The 21,313-nt window shown below is 45.6% G+C and overlaps 1 protein-coding gene across 1 annotated transcript in view; it reads left to right on the top strand.

Moving 5' to 3' along the window:
• The first annotated feature begins 6,670 nt into the window (after window positions 1-6,670).
• The window catches only part of PAK3 (p21 (RAC1) activated kinase 3), a 117,236-nt gene continuing 102,593 nt past the window's right edge, over window positions 6,671-21,313 (top strand). The window contains exon 1 of the mRNA XM_057399448.1: window positions 6,671-6,819. The gene's annotated coding sequence lies outside the window, so the exon portion shown is untranslated. The remainder of the gene's footprint in view (window positions 6,820-21,313) is intronic.

Below are 21,313 nucleotides of genomic sequence, written 5' to 3'. Positions count from 1 at the left end.
ACCCTGAGTGAAGTCAGTGGTAGAAGTGTCTCTGGTATTGATGGGAAGAGAATCAGTACCTAGCAAAGAGTTTCAGGATGCTCATTTACCAATACTTGAATTGCCTGCACAGGTGAGGACAGTTTATGAGGTTTTCACAGATACAAATTCTATATTTTGTAAAAATTAAAATGCAAATAGTGATATGTTTTGTGAAGCCTTTTACTTGAAACCTGACTGTCAACCAGTTATTTCAAACTAGCCATCCTCTTGGGCTTCTAAGTACCTTCACTAATAACACTTGTTTGATTCATTAGTGTAACCTGCTGGTCTTAGTGAAAGTACAGTAAACGGGCCTGTAATTCACTGTGCCATGTAGAGATAACTTATTAAACAAACACAACACAGAACAGAAAACACTTCACCAAAAGGAGACATTAACCATCGCTAATTAAAACTGAACTTGAAGCTGTCAGTCTCACTAGCAGAACTGTGGGAAACGCTGCCCCTCAGTGGTAGTAAGGACTTACTGCTTAGGAATAGTTGCACAATTATTTGCTCATCTTCCTGCGTACGTTGTGGTGAATGGCCTTACTGCACAAAGGGTGCAAAGCCTTGAGTCGCAGCCTGCCAGTGCACAGTAAGTGATGGAGTCTGAGAAAAGCAAGGCAGCAGTACTCGGGGGGGGGTTATTTCCAGAACATGCTGAAAGGGGCAGAACTCGATCCCAACATTCTTTGTACCCCAGTGAGTTCCTCACCCCTGCGCCAGCCCTGCTGAACTCACAGCCTGACAGTCCCACACTGTAAGAAAACAATGAACACCTTCAGTTTCCACTGCAGCTGAAAACAAGCTGTGTGCTTTATGCAGGTGTGTCACAGGCAGACAAAACCACAGTGATTCCTCACATCTGAGCACCCAGGCTTCCTCGCTGCCTTTAGGAGAAGGCATTCCTGGGTTTCAGGCACTGCCCTAGGGAAACTTGCTTCTTTTTCTCTGTGCTGCCACAGTCTATGGATAGTCTGGGGAGTCAGTCTCCTGGGCTGTGTAGTTTGCCTGCAAGAAGGTCATTATCATTTAAAACTTAGAATATGTTCTGCTCCTTGGCCTCACAGGTCCAATTGCCTTGTGAGGACAGTCAGACTATTTACACATGTATTTGTGTGGCTTCTTTTAGCTGTTCTTAAAACCATTATACTGTCAATACACTATTTTTTGCCAGTGGTATGTATTTGTGTCAACCCTGGTGTGTGATAATTGATTGTCACCTGTATGATAGGAGGGGCATTTGGCGGGAATGCTGCTGGAGTCCAGCTGTGGAATGCTGCCTTTTCCATTGCTGTTCCTGGAGGGTCCCAAACTCTGACATGTCTCCATTACCCCACCACAAGAGGGTGTAAGCTGGGAGACTTGCTCGTGGTTGTCTGGATTGTATCTGCTGGACAGTAGGCTTTTTGGGGATTTGCCTTTTCTATGCAGGATTCCATCTGTTGGGATATAGTTGGTGAAACTGGGTTGCCTCCTAAGAAGTTTTCCAGTGTAGAGACAGGAACATGTGAGCAGGAACAGGCTCAGACGATAATAATCATCAATTTTTCTCTGCTGCTCTCTAAAGATAGAAGGGAAAGGAATGGATTCTGTGAGCAGTGAAGAAGCTGCTACCTCACCATTGCTTTTAGCTTCTTTTTCCTGTGCTCACAGCTTTTTGTCATGCTCAGTGGCAAGTTCAGTGTGAAGCTTTCACCGAGCTTTGGAATGCCTTCAGCTGAAAACTTGTCCCACATCCTCCATGGATGCTTTTTAGAAGAGCCAAACCTGTCTGAACAGTCACACAGACACTTTGTCTGGACCTTTCTGTTTCTTCATAGTCTTCTCCCCTCCTAATTGCCTCCTTACAGAGCTTTAGAGAGGGTCTTCTTTTGGAAACATCTGTGGAGCTCTTCTTTGGAAACTCATGAGTTACCAACCATCCATTTACCCTGCTGAATTAACAAGCAGATGTTTGGCTACAGCATTGGCCAAAGTAAAAGAAGTGGCAGTGAATAAAAGCACCATTTTCCAATAACACCATCAGTAGCATGATATAAAAATTGCCAAGTTTTGAGGAGAAACAGTTGTTGTCATTTTTCTCTAGTAATTATTTCAGATGAGCAGAGTGGGTTTTTACTTCAAGTTCGTGGTTTCTAAAAGCATTCATTTCCTTTGGGAATTTGTCTCTGTTTTATTAACAGCAGATTGTTTTCTCATATTGTAGCATTTATGGGGAGAAATCTGTAATTTTTATACACACTGACAAGTATATTATTAATAAAATACTGATAATAGCAGAAGGAAATCAGTTACCAAGTTCTAGAAGAAAAACTCAAACAAAAAAAGGGGTAATTGAAGAGCATGTCAAAATAGTGACCCAGACATGATCTCCAGAAGTGACCGGCTGTTGCCAGCTCCCTCTTTCATATCCTACATGATGCCCACAGCCACTATGTAGCTTTGCATTCAGTGTGTAATGATCTCTGTATGTGCAGTAATTCCGAGTCAGGACTTTGTGCCATGGGCTGTGGGACTGACTGTTGTGTAGTTTCACTTTTCTCCCAGGAGGAGAGCAGCTGAACACAGTGAGTAGCATAGCTGGGGGCTTTTTAAATGGGGAGTGTTGCTGGACACGCGTATTTAGATGTCTCCCTGAGGCCCTGTGGGTATCTGGACTTTAACTGAGGATATTTTTCAGGACTCAGCCTGTCAGATCTCCTGTGGTGCCTGTTCTTCAGACTCATGCCCTCTGCTTGCACTCCAGTGGTTTACCTAGGGAAATCATAGCAGGACTGATGTTGGGGCTGTTCAGCCTGGAGAAGAGAAGGCTGCATGGAGACCTCATAGCAGCCCTCCAGTATCTGAAGGGGGCCTATAGGGATGCTGGGGGGGGACTCTTTATTAGGGACTGTAGTGATAGGACAAGGGGTAACGGGTTAAAACTTAAACAAGGGAAGTTTAGATTGGATATAAGGAGGAAATTCTTTCCTGTTAGGGTGGTGAGGCACTGGAATGGGTTGCCCAGGGAGGTTGTGAATGCTCCATCCCTGGCAGTGTTCAAGACCAAGTTGGACGAGGCCTTGGGTGATATGATTTAGTGTGAGGTGTCCCTGCCCATGGCAGGGGGGTTGGAACTGGATGATCTTAAGGTCGTTTCCAACCCTAACTATTCTATGATTCTATGATTCTATAAATCACACTGAGATGGAGTGTGTGCATGTATTGAAGAGGAGAGGGGAGGGAGGAAGTTGAGCCTGCTTGCACACTTAATAGGAAACACTTCCAAGGGGAATTCTGCTGGCCTAGCACACCTCATGGCTAATGCACATTTGTTTTCCCACTTCCCAGAGCTGTCTGTTTTGCTGGAAGGTCTCAGAGCACACACCAGCATGCCTGTGAGATGGTGGCTGATACACTGCAGGCTTATGCAGTGACTCTCTTCCCATATGTTCTGGAGGATTCCCTGATGTATGGAAACCTTTGGCTGTTCCCCATACCTGTCACCTGGTTGTACCAAAATATGAACATTTGAAACCAACAACACCACCTGGTGTGAATTCACAGTGTATTAATGAGTGCTGCTCCATAGCTGCCACATGGGTCCTCAGACACAGAGCTGAGAAAAGGCATCACTCATTGGCATGAAGCAAAACACTGTTTCTTTGCCCTTCTCTGCCTGTAAAACTGTCAGTGGATTGCTCAGTGCAGTCTTTAAAAGAACAACTTTCTTTAATTACAAGCAGACTCGTAGTGGAAGCGCTATCTGGTAGCAGAAGCAAGGCATATGTGCAGAGAGGACACCTACATCTTTCTGGACGTTTTAATACTTCCTGCTAGTCAATAAGCGAATCTCTGTGCCTCTCAGTTTCCCCTGTGGAGACATAGAATGAGGTGTTGTAAGGCTTCATTTAAGCACCATCTGTGAGATGCTTTGAGATCCCTGGGATGAAGGGAAGGTAGTGGTGGATGTGCGTACTGGCATTTCCTGGAAATCAGACCTGTATTTTGGGGTGTGAGGAGGGATTTGCAATAGGCTGGGTTAGATTGTTAATGGCAATTTGCTTTAATTGCATTGTGGATTTGTTTGCATCAGCTTTACGCACAGTCTTGTTCCTTTCCTATTCATTTGGGGAACCCAACAGGGGATGGTTGATTTCCTACATTCATACACAGCGGAGAATTTAAAAACTTGAAAGAATCAATAGTGCTTCAGTGGTTTCATGAAACTGACAATTTTTTTCGTTGGCTTTATGAAACTGCTAGATTACACCAGATGGATTCATTTATCTCACTATGTCTTTATATATATATTTAGATGGCTCCCATCTCTGTGGGACTTGTGTGCCTCCCAAGTATTTTAAAATAGAAAAAAGCTGTTTCCTTCTCTGCCTTGCTTTCTATCTAGCCCATAAGAGGAATAGCTTGATTAGCTTATATGGCTTGCATTTGTTGGGCTGGATACTAGCATTCCCTGCATGTTTCTGCGTGAAGAAATGAAGCTGAGGAGAGAAGTTTTGCATTTACTTCTGAATGAACTGAGATCGGGGTTGTTTGTATCTCCATGAGGCAAAGTAAGTTCCATAGTGCGGAAACACCGCCTGGGAAGGATGAAATTCCCAGAGTCTTGTCTGACCCCTTTGTCAATGGCTGCAGTGCTCCAACAAGAGGAAGAACAGTATGAAGGGCTTTGAATATCACAGAAGAAGACCAAAGTCTGTACTTAGTGAGAAACCAGGCTGTTCTCCATTGCCAAGCAGACATCTGCTGTGTTTTACACGCCTGTGGTTTATTTCAAAGCATAGGGAGTTGCAGCAATGAAGCTTCAAGACACAAATTCATGCATCAGTGTGTCCAGGTGTGCAATCCTCAGGATTAGATGCAACCTTCTGGCCAGGCCCACCAGGAAAAGGGCACTCCTGCTGACACTGTTCATCCGGGAGGCCACGGACACCCTGAGGCTGCGGGACAGATGCAGGCAGCTGACTAAGCAACTCCCTTGCTGTTGGGATGTGAAGGAAATACTTAACACAAAACTGAGCAGAGGTAAATCTGCAGAGTCCAGAACAGCAGGTCCTGAACGTGCCACTGGACATGCAGATGGCAGCAGCATTGACTGTTTTAATGCAGCACCAGAATTTAACATGGGGTTAAATTCCACCATGACACTGTGAGCAGGTGGCTTCTGGGGCAAGAGACCTCAGCAAAGAGTGTCCCAGTCATCTCTTAGAACACCTGCATCACCTGATATGAGTTACTTGTGAAGCAGAGTTTAGAAAAGCCTTTTCCAACCCATCTACTACCAGCACCCGCATGCCTCCAAACCATTATTAACCATTATTGGGAATTTCAATTGCTATGTGTCCAGGCCTGCCCAGGCAAGCCTTCATCTTTCTGATCTGGGCAATGTGGTATGGAGCTTACCAAGCTTGCCAGAAGCTGTGGAGACGTTTTTAGGCTGATGCCACCAAATCCTCATTACCAGTGGCATTGCTGTGAGCTGGAATTCAGTCAGCTCAGGTATGCCTGTTAAGTGCTGACTTAACATTTTCCTCTTAGTCTTTTGGTCCATGTGCTCAGCTCTCTTCCACCATCTTTTCTCTTCTTGCCTTTTCTGCCACAGGTCACTGGAGCACCACACTGGGTGGTGTGTGGCCAGGGAGGTGCAGAGGGGAATTCTCTAATGCAGACTTAGGGAGGGATGGAGTATCACTGCCTCGACTCCACTCCTGTGCTTCTTGGCTGGGGGAGATGCTTGGTGAGTCTGTTTCAACATGATGCTGCATGCTGAATGAAGAAACTAACATTTGCCTTAGTTAGCTGGATGTTCATTTGGTGCTTCTCTCACTCTGCTCCTCAGTCTAGGCATGCAGCCAGCTGCAGCATGTAGATCTGAGCCCTCGCTGGTCTGTAACATGCTGCGGGAGATGCTGCACGTTTACAAAGCACAAATCATAGAATCATGGAACGGTTTGGGTTGGAAGGAACCTTTAAGCTCAACTCGTTCCAAGCTTGTGGCAGGGGCAGGGACACCTTCCACTAGACCAGGTTGCAACCACCCCGCGCCGGCAGGTGCTAGGTGCGCAGCGGCTCCTCCCGCTCCGCGCCCACCCGGCCCTTGGCAGTAGTGGCCCCGCACCGCAGGATGTCACTGCGGAGCCGGCACACGCTCATGCCTTCAGCTGCATTTTGCAGCTTCCCCTCCCGTGCTGCCGCCGCAGCCGCTCGCCGCTGCAGCACCACCGCCGGCTCTCCCATCCGACCCCGGCCCTGGAGGCCGGCAGCGAGGGCGAGCAGAACCCCCTAGCTGGCTCCAGAACGCGATTCCCCCCTTTCAGCCTCCAAAGTAACCCCTGCCTCTCGGGAAGAACATTCCCGCCTGGGGGCCGAGCGCCCGGAGCGGGGCAGACCGGGGGGCCGCTGCCTCCCGCCGGGCCCGGACGCGGCCGGGCTGTGGGGCCCACGGAGCTCCCGCCGGCCCCAGGCTGCCTCCAGCCCCGGAGCATCGCGGAAGGAGGAGGGGGGCGAAAACGGGTTTCACTTCCGCCTGGTTGCAGGAACCACAAGCCCCCAGAATATATTAGAATAATAACAACAGAAAGGTTCCCCTTCAGCAGCCCGTGTTTTTGTGCCCCCCTGAAAAGAGAGGGTGGAGGGAGGAGGGGGAGAAAAAAAATAAAGGAGTCTCCCGGCAGGCAGAGCAATGTGGAGCTGGTGAGGACCGCGACCGGGCCGCCAGCATCCCGCCGGCAGCGCGGCCGCAGCCGGGAGGACGAGCGCACCCTCCCCAGCGCGGAAGAGGCCCGAGAGAAGGTCTGTCCTTTGCTTTTTTTACCTTGTGTGCCCGGCATGGCTCTGACCTGGGTGGAAAGGGAAAGGCAGGCGCCTTGCAACCTGCTTCACCAGCCTACAGCCAGCCAGCGGCAGCAACAACGCCCAGCCAGGGGGTCCCTGTGGGGCCGCAGGCTGGGAGGGACTGGGGAGAGCCCCTGAGCTACTTGTCAGTTCCCCTGCTCCCCGTGACAGTTTCCAAATCTTGTGCCTCCAAAGCACCTCAAGCCCTCTCTTCCTGTTCTCTGGGGGATCTGGTTGGTGTGAGGCGTCAGCAAGTATTGTCTGTATGGAAAATGCTCCTGCATGTGCCTGTGGTGCTGCCTGGGCCTGGCTGCCGGGGGAGCACTGGGGTGCCACTGCTGGCATCACTGGCTGGAAAGCGCAGGGAGCTGGCAGATGCAGGCAGGGAGGGTGCAAGGCCAAGCCGTCTGTGGGCTCCTTTTGGTGAGGCCCCGGAGAGCCAGGTTGCTTCCCCTCTGAGCCAGGCTGAGTTCATTCCGAGGCCAGATGTACTTTAAGTGATTCCCCCTTCCAATAGCTTGAGATCAGTCGCTTTTCATGGATTAAACATTCCCCAACTTTTGCCATGTCGTTATTTTTAATCCGAAGGCTCAGCGGGTTGGTCTTTGCATGAGTCACTTCCAGACTCACAGGAGGAGAATAATTGGAATGGGCTCCCTCTGAAGCCAGTCACAGCCTAAACCTGCTCCTGTTTGCCAGCGACGTATCCCGTGTGATGTAACCCATCTGCCTAACCCTTCCTGGGTAGATCTGATGCCCTAGTTTGAGGGAACACCATCAAGCTGGCTGAGCAGTTTGAGAGATTGGCAGCGGTGAAATGGAGATGAGCACTGAACTTCTGCTGAAACAAGACAGCAGGTTACATGAGCCCCCTTCCCCTTGGCTCAGGTGCAAGGCTCCTCTTTGCCATTGCTCCTGTCACTTCAGTGCAGCGTTTAGGTTTTGTCTTTTTGCAAACCCTGGGCACACTGAGATCATGTAAAAACTTCCAAGAAGCAAAGTACTGAAAGGGGTCCCAGCTTAAGGGTGACTCACTGGCTGCTGGAACATACACCATCTTCAAGGCTTGGTTTAAAGAAGTAACTGCTCTAACACACTATTGTACCCCCACTTGTACATTGTTTTCTTCACAAAGGTAAAACTTGTGGTGTGTGTGTCTTCAAGTAATTCTTATTTGAGTGAGATTCAGGATCAAACAGAAACTCAGCTTGGGATATGTATATCTTAACTAAGAGAATAAAGGCATTGACTGCTGTGATCTCTGGTATGTTTTAAAAGGCAGAGAGGCTGTTAGGGCTATTCCTTCCTAACTAGGGATCATAAATGTGTTGATTCTGTTTATCTCCATTTGCCTTTTTGAATTTATGTTTGATGTCTGAGATAGCTGAACACCCTGAACTCAAGAGTGCTTTTATGCCTCAAACCTGTATACTGGTAGCTGAGCCTGGTACTTTGGAAGTCTTGCCAGGACCCTGCTCCATTTAATAGTACTTAGATGTGTAGCAATGTATAAGGCAAGTGATTTGCTTAAGGCCACTGAAAGGCTGTAGAAAAAGGCCCCTGCCTATCACTGCCATGTGGCTGCACTTCCCATTGCTATTCCTTTCCTCTCGCCCTTTTTTGGCCAGCTACAAGCATGATAGCTGGAGTTGTTTAGGAGCTACTTGCCCCCATTCCCTAACAATTTACAGAAATCACCATCACAAGAGGGAAGGGAAAGTGCAAGTTGTTCAGTCCACATAGGTACCTTAGAGAAATGAAAGTATGGCACAGAAGAAATAAGGAGCAGTGGGACAATGCAGACTGAGCTGGTTTGTGAAAAAAGAAAACCCAAGGATTCCATCTGTCATCTTGCTCATTTCCTTCACGAAGTCTGCAGTATATTGAAGACAATGTGAAAGTTCATTTGAATTAGGCTCCTGACTCACGTCTGAGAGAGTGAGGTGACTTCTCAGTGGTCCCACAGTTAGAGACACGGCTGGCATCCAGCTGGTGTGTGTGGGTCTAGTGGTGTGGTTAGTTGCAAAGAGTTTTAATAATGGGCTATAGAGAACAGTGGTCCTTTTGCCTGTGAATGTGCAGAGAAAGGGAAAGAATTTTCTTTCATCCTGCTTCCCTTTGAATAACTTCTTCTGAGGTCCCTTCTGCCTGTGATGTGACTAGAATTTGTGGTGAAGACAGGATGTAACTATCGCTTCCCGGTTGGCTGGAGAGGAAAGCCCTGCTTTAATCTGGTTTGGTGGTTATGTAGATCTGCTGCTGCAACATGGTTAGCAGGAGTGATAACATGGTGAAGTCTAACTCAACTAACCATAAATCCTTTGTGGAAACTGAGCCTTGTGAGGGCAGTCATCACTTCAGACTCAGTTACACTCAACTGTGAGCATGGGGTTTGTATCACATAAACATCTGCCTCAACACAGAGGAGGCCGTGCTGTGGGTCGAGTAACAGTAGTAAGATCTCACCTCTGATTATACTGTTCACTGCAAAGATGGCAAAATAATTGAGAGGTGCTTTACCTGCTAACCAAATACAGTCCTGTAGGTAAAGTACAGCATAGCTCTGAACAGTATGGCATAGGGAGACCCCAACCTGCCAGGAGGCAGCAGTGATTCCCCCAAATACCTTCCAGCCGTGGCAGTGTTACTGGAATAGTATTGTATGGCTTTCCCTTTTAAACTGGGTTTAGTCTACAGAAGCCAAGGAAATCTGAATATTTATCTGCATTAGCAGAATGGCATTGAATCCCAGATCCTTAGCTGCCATAAATATTTATTGCTACCTTAGCTGGCTTCAAACTGCATCTCTGGCTGATTGCCATTCCTAAAGGTTATTTCAGAGAGGTTTTGGAGTGGACAAACACACTGACACACCTCCAGATTTCATATTCCCTGATGTTTCTAAACAGATTGTCAGTAGCTGGCAAAACAACTAAATGAAGACAGTCAGTGAAGAAAGTATGGGCCCCAGAATACCTTTGGGCATCAATAGATACCACTTTAAATCATCAGATCATAGCTATTCCAGTATGCATAAGTACTCCCAGTCTCACAGTGCTCTCTGAGTGGTTTAAAATTGTGCTAGTTGAAGCCTTCTGATAGAACAAACTATTATCTCATTCTATTCTGAGATCCTATAGGATTTTTGATTCTGATTTTTCTCCCCAGTAGTCTTTCTTCCAGGTCAGGAAGGTTTCCCTGTGGAACCAGTTGTCCATTGTCACAGGTTCCTGGTCTGTTGAGCACAGCAGAGTATGTGTAGTATCTTCCTGGACACGTTGAGTCCATGGTGGGTGAACTGTTTGGGGAGTGCACTGGAGGAGGTTTCTGAGTGTAAAGCTCTGCAGTGTGGATGCTGGCTGTTGTGGGTGTTTTGTGGGTAGTGCTATAATTCATCTTAGCTGAGCAATGTCAGCCTGCCTTCATTCTTGATGTGTGCCAAGGGTCAGCTTAAGTACTATAAACATGTATTAATATTTACTAAGGCTCTATGGTATGGTCCCGAATATACCCAGGGAAAATCACAGAATAATTCAGGATGGCAGTGACCTGTGGAGATTTTCTAGTCCAACCTGCTGCTCAAAGCAGGACAATTTATAGCAGGTTACTCAGGACTTTGTTCAGTTAAATTAACAGTATCTCCAAAACTGGAGAGTCTACAGCCTCTCTGATGCCATCCTAGTGCTTGACATGGAAACACCAATATCTAATCAGAATTCCCCATGTTTCACCTTGGGTCTGTTACCTTTCACTGTACGCCTTTTGGAAGAGGCTGGCTACATATTTTCTGTACCTTCTTGTTAGATACAGGTATGTATATGCATACATAGATAGAGAGTGAAGCTAGAAGAGATACGAAAGGGGCCTTTTTATAGATGCTGCTGGTTGCAGGCAGCTTTACAGTTTTTTCTATATTCTGATTTTTTTTTTTCTCTTGACTAGACCTTGTTGAGACAGGGTTTTGGAGGCAGTGGTAGTAGTAGTGCCAGAGCATATGTAGTACACTAAGATCTTCATATGGTTTGCTCTGATGTGAAGATTGGCACAGCTACAGCCTTGCAATGAACCTGCCACTGCCTCCTACATCCTGCCTCTGAATCCAGCATTATGTGACAGGCTGTGGACTGTGTTACAGGACTGGACTAAGTTCTGAATTACCTGTCTCCTTCCACCTGGGCTTTTCTGTGAAGCTCTTGGAGTTTCAAGTGCTTGAAACCCATTTGTTGGCATGTTTTTCCCCTAGGAAATTAATTTGATTTTGGAATGGATCCATCTTGCAATATTCACACAGTGTAAGACATTTCCTGCCCTGTTCCTGCACTGTCCAGGTGTGCCCCAAGTGAAGTCACAGAGCAGTGTGTCAGCAGTTTCCCTAACTTCAAACCTTGGATGCTATCAACTGGCAGCATTTTCTGCAAGGCAGCTTTTGACTGTGACCATCAAACACTGCAGAAGTGGTGTGTTTCTGTGGGAAAGGGAAGGTAAAGGTAAAGGTGTGGATAGCCTGCTTTGGCCTCGCACATCACTAGCACCTCGAGAGCTTTGGAACATGCATCAGTCAAAGCAGAGTAGGGATGAAACCATGTAGTAGATAAAACCTCCTGTGTATGCCAAATAATGGATAATGTCCCAGGCTAACACTGCTTTTGGGTGCTGCGGCTGAAACATTTAGACTTCATTTTCCCCATCCCTCCCAACTCCTGGACCTGCTCCTGTTCTATAATGTTGTTGTCAGAGTTTGTTAATGAAATCTTTTCCAATAGGCTCACACAGGTTAATGCACTTTGACCTACCCACGGTGGTGTATTAATAATCAGTTAAACACTGATTGAATTCTCAGTAATAATTCCTGTTCTAGCCCTTAGTGGATGATTTATGCAGAGGTTAGCAGAGAGCAACAATCAAGCAGTGTATCTTCCATAATAAGACAGAGGATCAGCTGGAAAAACTGACCTGCTGTCTGGCAATTGGTGTGAACTTCTTGTTTTTGTGGAAGCATAGGAACTGCTGTATTAGAGTAGGTCCGGAGGTCACCCACTCTGCTGCTGTAGTCTGGGTGGCCCAGGGGACAGCATAAAGACCACACCAGAGGAACTTGCTGGCTAGTCCGTTTCCCCACATTATAGCTCGGTGTTCTTTTGCCTTCGGAGTCCAGCACACAGTTAATATGTTTTTCAGAAGTTTATCATTATAATTGCTTTAATCTGCCCTCTTCATTTGCTGCAGTGAGCCAGAGAAACGTGTTTCCTTCATGGCAAACAAGTTGAAGCTGAGCAAAGCATGGGAAAGGTTACCATTTCTCTTTCCAGGGCACTGAGGTCGTCACACAAACACATTAAAAAATGAGATAGAACAGTGGGAAAAGATACACTTAGAAAACCCAATCCTAATTCCATTGAACTCAATAGGAGTTTTTGCCCTTGTCCTCAGTTTTGCTCCACACCTTTAATGTATCTCATCAATCTTTCCATTGCGCAAGGGCCTCATCAAAGTTTGATTAGCCCTTTCAAGGAAAACACTTTATTGCTGAGAAACAATGAATCAAGGCCTTCAGGTTAAATTAAAAGTCAGGAAGAGCCCAAAACCCAGCCCAGCAGTGAGATCGCTGACCTCTGGGAGAAGACCTGGCAAGGTTGTTACTGAAACAACCTCCTCTGCGCATCGCACAAGCTCCTGCAGCCTGGGCTCCCAGACCGGCCTGCTCACTCTTTTGGGTGCACATTGGCAGGACAGGCTTCCAGGATTGTATCAGCTGATTTGGATTCTGCCCCTGACTCTCCCATTGCCTTTCCGTAAGAGGCTGGGTTGTTCAGTTAACCTCCTTGCACTTTGCCTGCTCCAGATAGAAAATAATTTGTATTTATCTCTTTGAGATCTGTGTAAAAAGGATGCCACGTATCGCCCTCCCTCACTGCAAAAGCACCTAGAGGCAAATAATACAAAAGCCTCATAAGTGCAGTACGTTTTGGCCCGGCAGGTCTTTAACTGCCATTTCTCTGCAACTCCCTAACAGTTACAGTGACTGAAATGGAACGTCCTCCTCTCTCATATTCAGAGGCACTTCAGGAGAGCTACTGCCCAGCTGGTTGTGCACCACGAGGGGAGGACATCCCTACAGCAGATGACATGAGGTTCCATCGCAATAGGGGGTTTCATTTCTGCCATAGCACCCACAAATCGTGGCGCCCCTGTAACAAACTGGGCAAGGAGCCTGACACCTGTGTGCTAAGGTTTTCCCATAGGGTCAAAGAATCTGTCCATTCCCATTTTCGGGTTATTGCTCAGTAATTATTCATCACTGAAGGGAGGAGAGAAAGAGGTCACTTGCTTTTGCCCATCTTGAATTTCGATCAGGGGCAAAATTGTACCTTTAAGAACTGTTTATAAGACCTTTCCTCTGCTAACAGCTAGCAACGTTTACCACTGATCTCCTCAGCTGTGGCTGGAGTCTCTTTGGCTCTGAGCCTGCACAGGAAGAATAAGGGAATAAGCTGAAGGGCTGTTTTTAGGGGATTTTTGCCTATTGTTTGTTTTCTTCATGATGTCTTTGGTGCTTGTTTCCATGGGAAAATTGCAGGTAACCACAGAGCTGAGGAAATTCTAGTGTCTTGGGAACTGAGGAGTGAAAGATGAGATATCTGAGGGAGAGGAGATTTTCAGGCAAGGAACTGTTTATGTTTTCACAGAACATTCAGCACTTGCCTGCAGTGCTTTAGCTACAGAGTATTTTTTTCCCTTAGACCACCCCATCTTGGCTCTTAGCAGAGTCTGAGAAGAGTAAATCAGATATTAGAGACCATTTAAAATAAGAATTTTATGGACATCATTCCAACTCTATGGTTATAACTATCCAGCACAAATGCAGTGTAATATCTTTACATAGTGTTTTACTGTAATGTTCTTGTTTGTCTTCTTCCCTTCTCTCATTCTCACCCTGCGAGGAGTGTGAGAAGTCTTAGCACTGGCAGGAGGGGATGACACTTCTCCTGCAGCAAGTCACCACCTCTTGGCATCTGCTCGCCTTCTGGAACCACTTACAAAGAGATACCTGCCACGGTGGCAGGTTACTACCCAAAGGTAGTATCAAGAAACGCTTACATCTTCTCTCTGTTAGACTATTAATTTCTCTCTGTTAATACCACAGTATCAAGCAGTGGATCTTTTCAGTGGGCTCTATTCCAGTGGCAAGGTCGCAGAGTCTACTTTGGTATTACTTTCAGAACTTCCATCTCCAGAAATATCCGATTGGAAGGAAGTTGAGTGAAAACTGAAATTCCTGAAGCTCAACAAGTCTGAAAAATAAGCCCTAAGCAGCTCTGCTTGAGATTACAAACGGAACCAGCTTCCAGTCCCCATCCCTAGTGGGTTTTCGTATTTCAGCTGTCAATCACAGAATTCTCAGCCTTCCTCTGAACTCCTCATCCAAGAAAGGACACTCATAATTCAGTGAAGTCCAGTGATGTTGTGACCCAGATCATTTTCGGGTTTATTCAAAAGCTTTCCCCAAGTCCAGGATGTTTCTAGAGAACTCATCTTTGTCAAGCAGTTCATTTAGAAGGAAATGTGCTGAGCAAGAGACAGAAATAGCTATTTGCCTTCACTGTCCACATACGGCTTCTTGAATTTTCCAGTCAAGCCCAAGAATTACTGGTATTTATTCAAGTAAGATGATGAGATTACTTATTTTCAGTTGGCAATTAGTACATTGGCTTTAGGGAATGAAAACTGTGTTACATGAGAAAAAAGAACAGCAACATCAACAAAAGATTTTCTTCTGTTCCTTGTGCCAGTTTGTGTTGTGTGTAAATCTGTAGCTCTCAGCTGCCTCATTATCACTCATGTCTGGAATCTGGGGTGTGCCTGTGGTGTGGAGGGAGTTGCCTTTGCTAGCTCTTTGTCAGGCTTGTTTCAGAGAACAGCTTAGGAAAGGAAAGGCTTGTTCAGCCCCATGAGATCCGTTCTAGTGAAAGATGGGACTGTCATCCCTAGAGGTTTGCACTTTGCCTTGGAATGAAGTTAACCATCTCTTTCAAACCCTGCAGCTCTGGTATTAAAGATAACCAACCAGTCTTCACTTCAGAAGTTCCCATCACGGGGATCTCGAGGGGGATCCAAGCAGATGAAGCCATATTCTGAAATATTCTAGAATAAGTGCAGTAATAAGGAAGAGTTACGTGGGCACACAGTGTCTGTGTGGATTGGTTTAGCTCCTCTAATCCCTTGGGTTTGGGAGTGGAAATAACACCCCCTTTTTTTCTTCCTGTTTCTTGGTTGGACAAAAAAAATGAAATGAGCTCTGTCTGCCCTTCTGTGCCTTTCTTGCAGAGAGCTTGGGAGGTAGTAGGCAATGTCTCAATTAATGTGCTTCCTGTTTTCTGATAAGCTTCTTGTAGTTTTTTCCAGGTTTGATTTGACTCATGTCTGCGCTGAATGGAGTTGAGACATTCTCTTGATGGTTAATAAACAGCCAGGAAAGAAACTCCTGTCTAAGGGGCACAGAGTGTGAACTACAAAAGAACTGCAAAGTCCTATTTTCAGAAACCACAAATTAATTATTAATTAATGAATTCAGAAATCTGAATTAACTCAGCCAAGAAGACAGACATCTAAACACACCAAGCTCTGTTCGTTATTAATGTAAAGATACCAAACACACATTCTGTAAAACACCTTATAATAAGTCTTGATTTGAACTTCTCCCTGGAGAGTCCAGGCCTTGGCTGCCTTTTGCTTAATTCCGAAGCTGAAATTAGGAATGGGGTGAAGTTTTGCCTCTTTTGACATCAGGACGGTCTTATTTCTGGATCCAGATAAGCATGTGGATTTCATGCTGGTTTTAAAGAACTTGAGGCACAGCTTCCTGTTTCCTAGCTGGAATTTGTTCTGGTTCTCAATGAGAGAGTCAAGTTGGACATCAATGGCTATGCCTTTGTGCTCACAGGCAATTACAGCTGCAATTGATTGCATAAAAAAGTAGGAAAAAAAGAAATCTTAATTTTAAGCACTCTTAAGTCATTTGTCCAGAAGTGTTTTAATGCATATGGACAGGGACTGTTCATTTCCTTCTGTTGTGCGTCTGAAGTGTGAATAAGGTGCTTATGGAGAGCAAGTTGTTACAAGGGAGATGGACTTCTTTATTGCTTGAGTTGCTTGTGAAATATATTTTATGTAAGGAAGCACAGATTACCTAAATTAGAAACCCAGAACAATGCTGTTGTCTCATTTGGTCAGAGACGGGGATTGTGTGGACAACTGAAAGCTTGCTCAAAGGCAATCTGTGACCCACTCCGTACTATTCGTATGCTAATGTGAGAGTGGGTATCCTGGGCACCATCTGCTGTCCCTGAGGTCCCGGCCTTGGGCATTCAAAATTGGTTTGCTTTATTAATGCTAGGCCATCCAGAACAGCAGTGGTGCATTTGTTAGAGTCTATGAAATCAGAAGTTCCAGTTGTACACATACAGAGATAACTGTCACTTTTAATAGTACCCTCAAACATGAGAGCTACCACATTTTCCAACCTCTTAGGCAAAGATGCTGTCTTTCAAGCTGTAGTTACCTTCAGCAAATCCAACAAAGGCCTCTGGCCTTTCAGAGAGATGGGTTTTACTTCCTTGGAAGGTCATTTCATTCTATACAGGATGGATTTATTGGCTGGCTCTGCCTTTTAACTTTTGTAAATGCCCCCTAGAGAAACAGAGGAGTGTCTTGATAGAAATCAAAATTAATAAGTAGAACATACAATGTAATTGTTTTTGAGGGGTTAAAGGGATGGGGTATCAAGTATCCTCAGCTAGTCTAATTAAGCCAGTTGATATTTAAAGGACATCAGGCATCAGTTTTGCCTAAGCATATTGGCAGAACAAATGGCTGCAATCTCAGTTGTAAGTATCTTAATAAAGTCTCCTGTAATGATGATTTTGTTTGTGCTTATTAGCTATATAGTCCTTTCAGTGTCCATGTCTCTAATTGGAAAGCGATTCCTCCTTCTGCTCAATCATCTGAGTATTTAGATTGCTCATTACCAAGTGCCTGTGAGATACAAGTCAGCATAGTTCAACTGGTAGCCAGCAACTGAGGCCATCTGACCTGCTGTGTGCAGGGCTGTGCTCTTGGAAGAGGCAGAGCACATGGAACCCAGAAACTGCTTGTGTCCTGTTTCATCCTTGTCGAGGTGTAGGGCGGCTCTGAGCTGACACCCAGGCTCCAGCTGCTGTAGAAAACAGCATCTTGGCTTCCATTTTACACTTTCCACTTCCCTGACTGAAGTGAAGCATGACTAATACTGTGCCTTAGGTCCCCAGCCCTGAATCAACATTGGCAGCATTAAGGCTGTGCCAGATTCAGCCCCAAACTGCTCACAGAGACGGTATAAGAGACCTGAAGATGTTAGGAGAGTGGGGAAACAGTGAGGCGAAGCAATGTGACAGGCAGTGGGCTCAGCTGATGTCAGGCTTTTTATGGTGTCCTGTTGGGACAGCATTTTCTGATGCAGTGGGAAAGGAACAGGTCACCCAAGGCTGTTGATGAGCCAGTGAGTGTAATTTGGTGTTTGCCAGTCTGTCCTGGTCATTCCATTTCAGCGTGATGTGTGTGCAGAATGTATTTACAGCGACCTCTGTGATGGAAATAATTAGCCAAAGAACCAGTCATCTCTGGTTACCAAAGCAGACAACACACAGCCAACTGGGAGAGCAACTTTGAGGAGCTCCTGTTGTTCCCTCCCTTGCCTCCAGAGCTTTCTGTTGGTTCTTTCAGTTACGGGTGCAGGAGACAAGCACTCCAGGGCCAGGGGAAATGAGGGGTAATTGCACTGTGGAAGGGGATTTTTGCACAAGGCTTGTTCTTTCCCATCTTTAGCTCAATTGCTTGAGAGTACAACAAGAGTGAATAGACAGAGGTGGTCAGTACCATCCTTTGGTTATTCTGGAAGCACTGGAAATAAAACACTGGATCTCTTTCCCCGAAATGAATACAATGAGGAGTAGGCTTCTCTTTGGTCTCCACATTCATGTAAGTTGTGCCATGGTCAAGTGACATTCAGCAGAGGTGGATCTAATAGTACATAAATATTTTAGAGAAGAGAATAATATTGTAACAGTGTGTGGTATGCACTCCTTAAAGTTCCAGATTAATCTGTATTTCCAAAAATATCAACCCAGTAGGTTTTCCTTTGGTCTCCTTGCTGTAAAAGCTAGGACATCCCTGAGACATGCATAGAGGAGAAAATACTTGTATCTGGAGGGTAAGTCAAACAGTGGGATATGAAGGATTGTTGTACAAATCATTCTAGGTAATATTTACCCTTGGATCTATCTCTCGCACTTTGTGGGATTACTTACATGGCACACTGGCATTTGGCACATGGAAAAGAGTCCTTGTTTTCTTTCTTCAGTCACCCTCAAGAAAGGGGTGAGATAATGAGGGGGGTGCTGATGAGAATGTCCCCTTTGGCTCTTCTGAGCTGAGGCGCTGAACTGGAACTGGGATCTGAGTATACAAGATGTGCTACAGATTGCTGATTACTCTTAAATTTCTCAGTGATTGAGAATGATCCATTTTCACGTAGCAGAACCGTTCTGAAGCATCATCCTTGTTTAAATGGGAGTCTTTCCTATCAGGACATGCAAACCCAGTGATTATTGTACTGAGCTGAGCTGTGACAGATTCAAATACTAGTCCCTGATGTGAGATGAGGGATCTTGAACCTCAGTGCTACTGGGATAGGCTTGTTTTCATCTCACCGTAGAAGGCACTGAAATACTGAAACTTCAGACAGTGTCATGAAGCAAACTAGTTGTCTTCTTATCAGATCCTGTATGAACCATGAAGCAAACTGGTTGTCTTCTTATCAGATCCTGTATGCACCAGCTCCGGCTTACACACAGCTGGGGCTTAAGAGCATTTGCAGGGGGTGTTTATATGAATACACAGCAGAGAGGACTTCAATAAATGCTTCTTATCATGTGGGATTACATATCTTCTTCAGTGCCTGACCAAAATCAGCTCCTCTGCCTGCACCTTGCTGATGCCTGTACACACGGAGCAGTACGTGATGTGAAATAGTAAACTATTCATAGGTTAAGTTCTGCTCTTCCTGATTTGTTCTTCTCTTGCCGGATTCTGCACTGATAGGGCTGATTGAACACTTTTGAAATAGGTTTTTAGTTTCTTCCCTTGAAATAACGTGCCACTCCATTGGAAGACAGCTGACAGTAAGAACTAGGTTCTGATAAGTGAGGGAAACCAGAAACAGCAGAAGAGATGACTGTTAGTGTCTTTGTGTTTTCATTGTTGGCTGGATAGGAAAACTAGCCCTGTTAGTATGCTGGTGCTTGCATGTGGCATGAGGGTATCTGTCAAAATCTGTTGAGGTCCTTTAAAAAACTGTGAAATAACATTTCTGCAGAAGACCCAGAAGCTCCTGGAGAGATGCAGGGTCCATCTTCAAGAAGGCCACACTGACACATCTACACAAACAGCATCAAGGGAAAGTTTGTGTCCAGAGAAGATAGAAAGGAATTGTGAAGAGAGATATTCAGAGATGGCAGGACTGCAGTGGGCAAGTCCTGGTTCTTCTGTGCAAGACTCTCTGGAGTGACAGTTTTAGTTAGGAATGGTGTAGTTACTTGTTTTTGAAAGGCTAATATTGTTTCCTTCAAGCTAAATTAAGTTAACTTAGTGCTGTAACATATTTCATTTGTTACCTTGTCAGCAACTACTGGATTTCTTCTGATCTCCTTGTTATGGGAAGGACAGCTGGGGAGGCCAGAGGACAAGGATGCCTCTCAGAGGCACTGGATGCAGACAGTGGCTCAGCTTTGGTCTTGATTATCTTTGTGTCTCTGACTTGATCTAAACTGAGCCAGTGCTTGGTTCTAAGTAGGTATTTTAAGACACTGAGATACCAGTGTTACACGAATACTCGGGAAAATGGACCTTCTTTCCTTCTCTCTAAGCATGGTGACCTTTGTAGCTGTTTGGTGTGATAACCCAGCTGGGAATCAACGCCTCATTGTTCACCAGGGACTGGCACTAGGCAGTTCGAACTTGTTCTTACACCATTTTCAGACATACCATGCAGTGAGATACGGTGGATGGGCCTTGGGAGCTATTCGTTAGAACAGCAGTGGTAGTACCTTCCCCCTACCTTGTGAATTCAGGAGCAGGCTGAGCAGAAGTGCTTGCTTCTAATAGTTACCAGAGCTGCCCATACCTAGCTGTGTTGGGGTGACTGCTGGCTGGGTAACAAGAGCGACAATATGTTCTCCCCAGTCACCAGCTTCTCCTTTAGCAGAATTCTTGTGAGTGTTCACTTTCTACCTGCAGATTAACACCCTAAAAACCATCTTGTGGCATGATTTACATCCTTGCATTTGTGCACAGTCGTGGTTCTTTTCTAAGCAGAAAAAGTCCTAGCAGAATACAGCCAAGGAGGGAAGCTGAATGTAACAAGTACCAGCAAAGGGAAGAGCAAGACTGCTTTTTTCTTCCTGCTGGTTCTGTTCTTCTCCTGGTGCTTCTGGGACACTTCTGCTTATAGGCCCATTCTGCATGAGCTCAGCAAGACCTCTTCCTCAGCTCTGTGTGTGTACCAGGCAACTGATTTGCAAGGCCCAGTTTAAACTGGTAGATCAAAATGAGTGCAACTCTGCATAGGCTTCCTCAGGAGAAAGGAATGTTTTCTCATTCCTGTCTCACTTCATATTTCACAGCTGCAGTTTGTCTTGTTTTCCTCCTGCCTAAGGCCCAGCAAGTGCTGCAATGCACTGGGGTTTAAAAGATTATTTATTTTAGGGCACTGATGCCTTATTTGAAAAACTGTGCGTGTTTAGTTTATTTTACCAGGGACTCTGAGCAGCATAGGGAGTTTGCAGGGAGAAGAGGAAGGCAGTGAGTATGCGTATCTCACCCAAAAGTGTGTTATATAAAGGCATGCCTCTCAAATTACCTTAAGCAGGATGGATTGTGTTGATCTTTGTCCCTGCATTCACTTTTCTTTCGCAGTGGCTGTACATCCCACTTTCTCCACCTTAGTATAATTCCATCCCTGATTGCATTGATATCTGAATGTCCTGGAGTTATCCAACACAGGTAAAACTGGTAGGAAAATTAACTTCCATTAACCTCAGCACGTACATGATTAGTCCTTAGCTGCACCGTCTCCAGCCAAAACCAATTCTGGTGACAGTGTAGGAAGTGAAGCATCAAGAATGAGCTACCAAGTCCTGACACCTGGCCGACGGATCTCTTGTGTCACTGTGACAGTGGTATGTTGCTGCTCTACTTCTAAGAAAACTTCTTGGAAAAGGGCTTATACTTTGGAAGAAGATCTTGGAAGCAGCCATGATGGCTCTTGAAAGCTTTAACCTGGTAACTTGAGTGTCTCAGCTACCTTGTACTCCAGGTTGATCCAGCAGCACTGAAGCTTACAGTTTAGCTTAGTCAGGCT

The sequence above is a fragment of the Pezoporus wallicus genome, unplaced genomic scaffold, assembly GCF_028554395.1.
Source record: "Pezoporus wallicus isolate ANWC-B61680 ecotype Strahan unplaced genomic scaffold, APGP_CSIRO_Pwel_v1 contig_13659, whole genome shotgun sequence".
Taxonomy (NCBI): Eukaryota; Metazoa; Chordata; class Aves; order Psittaciformes; family Psittacidae; genus Pezoporus; species Pezoporus wallicus.
The sequence above is the reverse complement of the archived record's forward strand: the minus strand, read 5'-3'. Positions and strand labels throughout refer to the sequence as shown.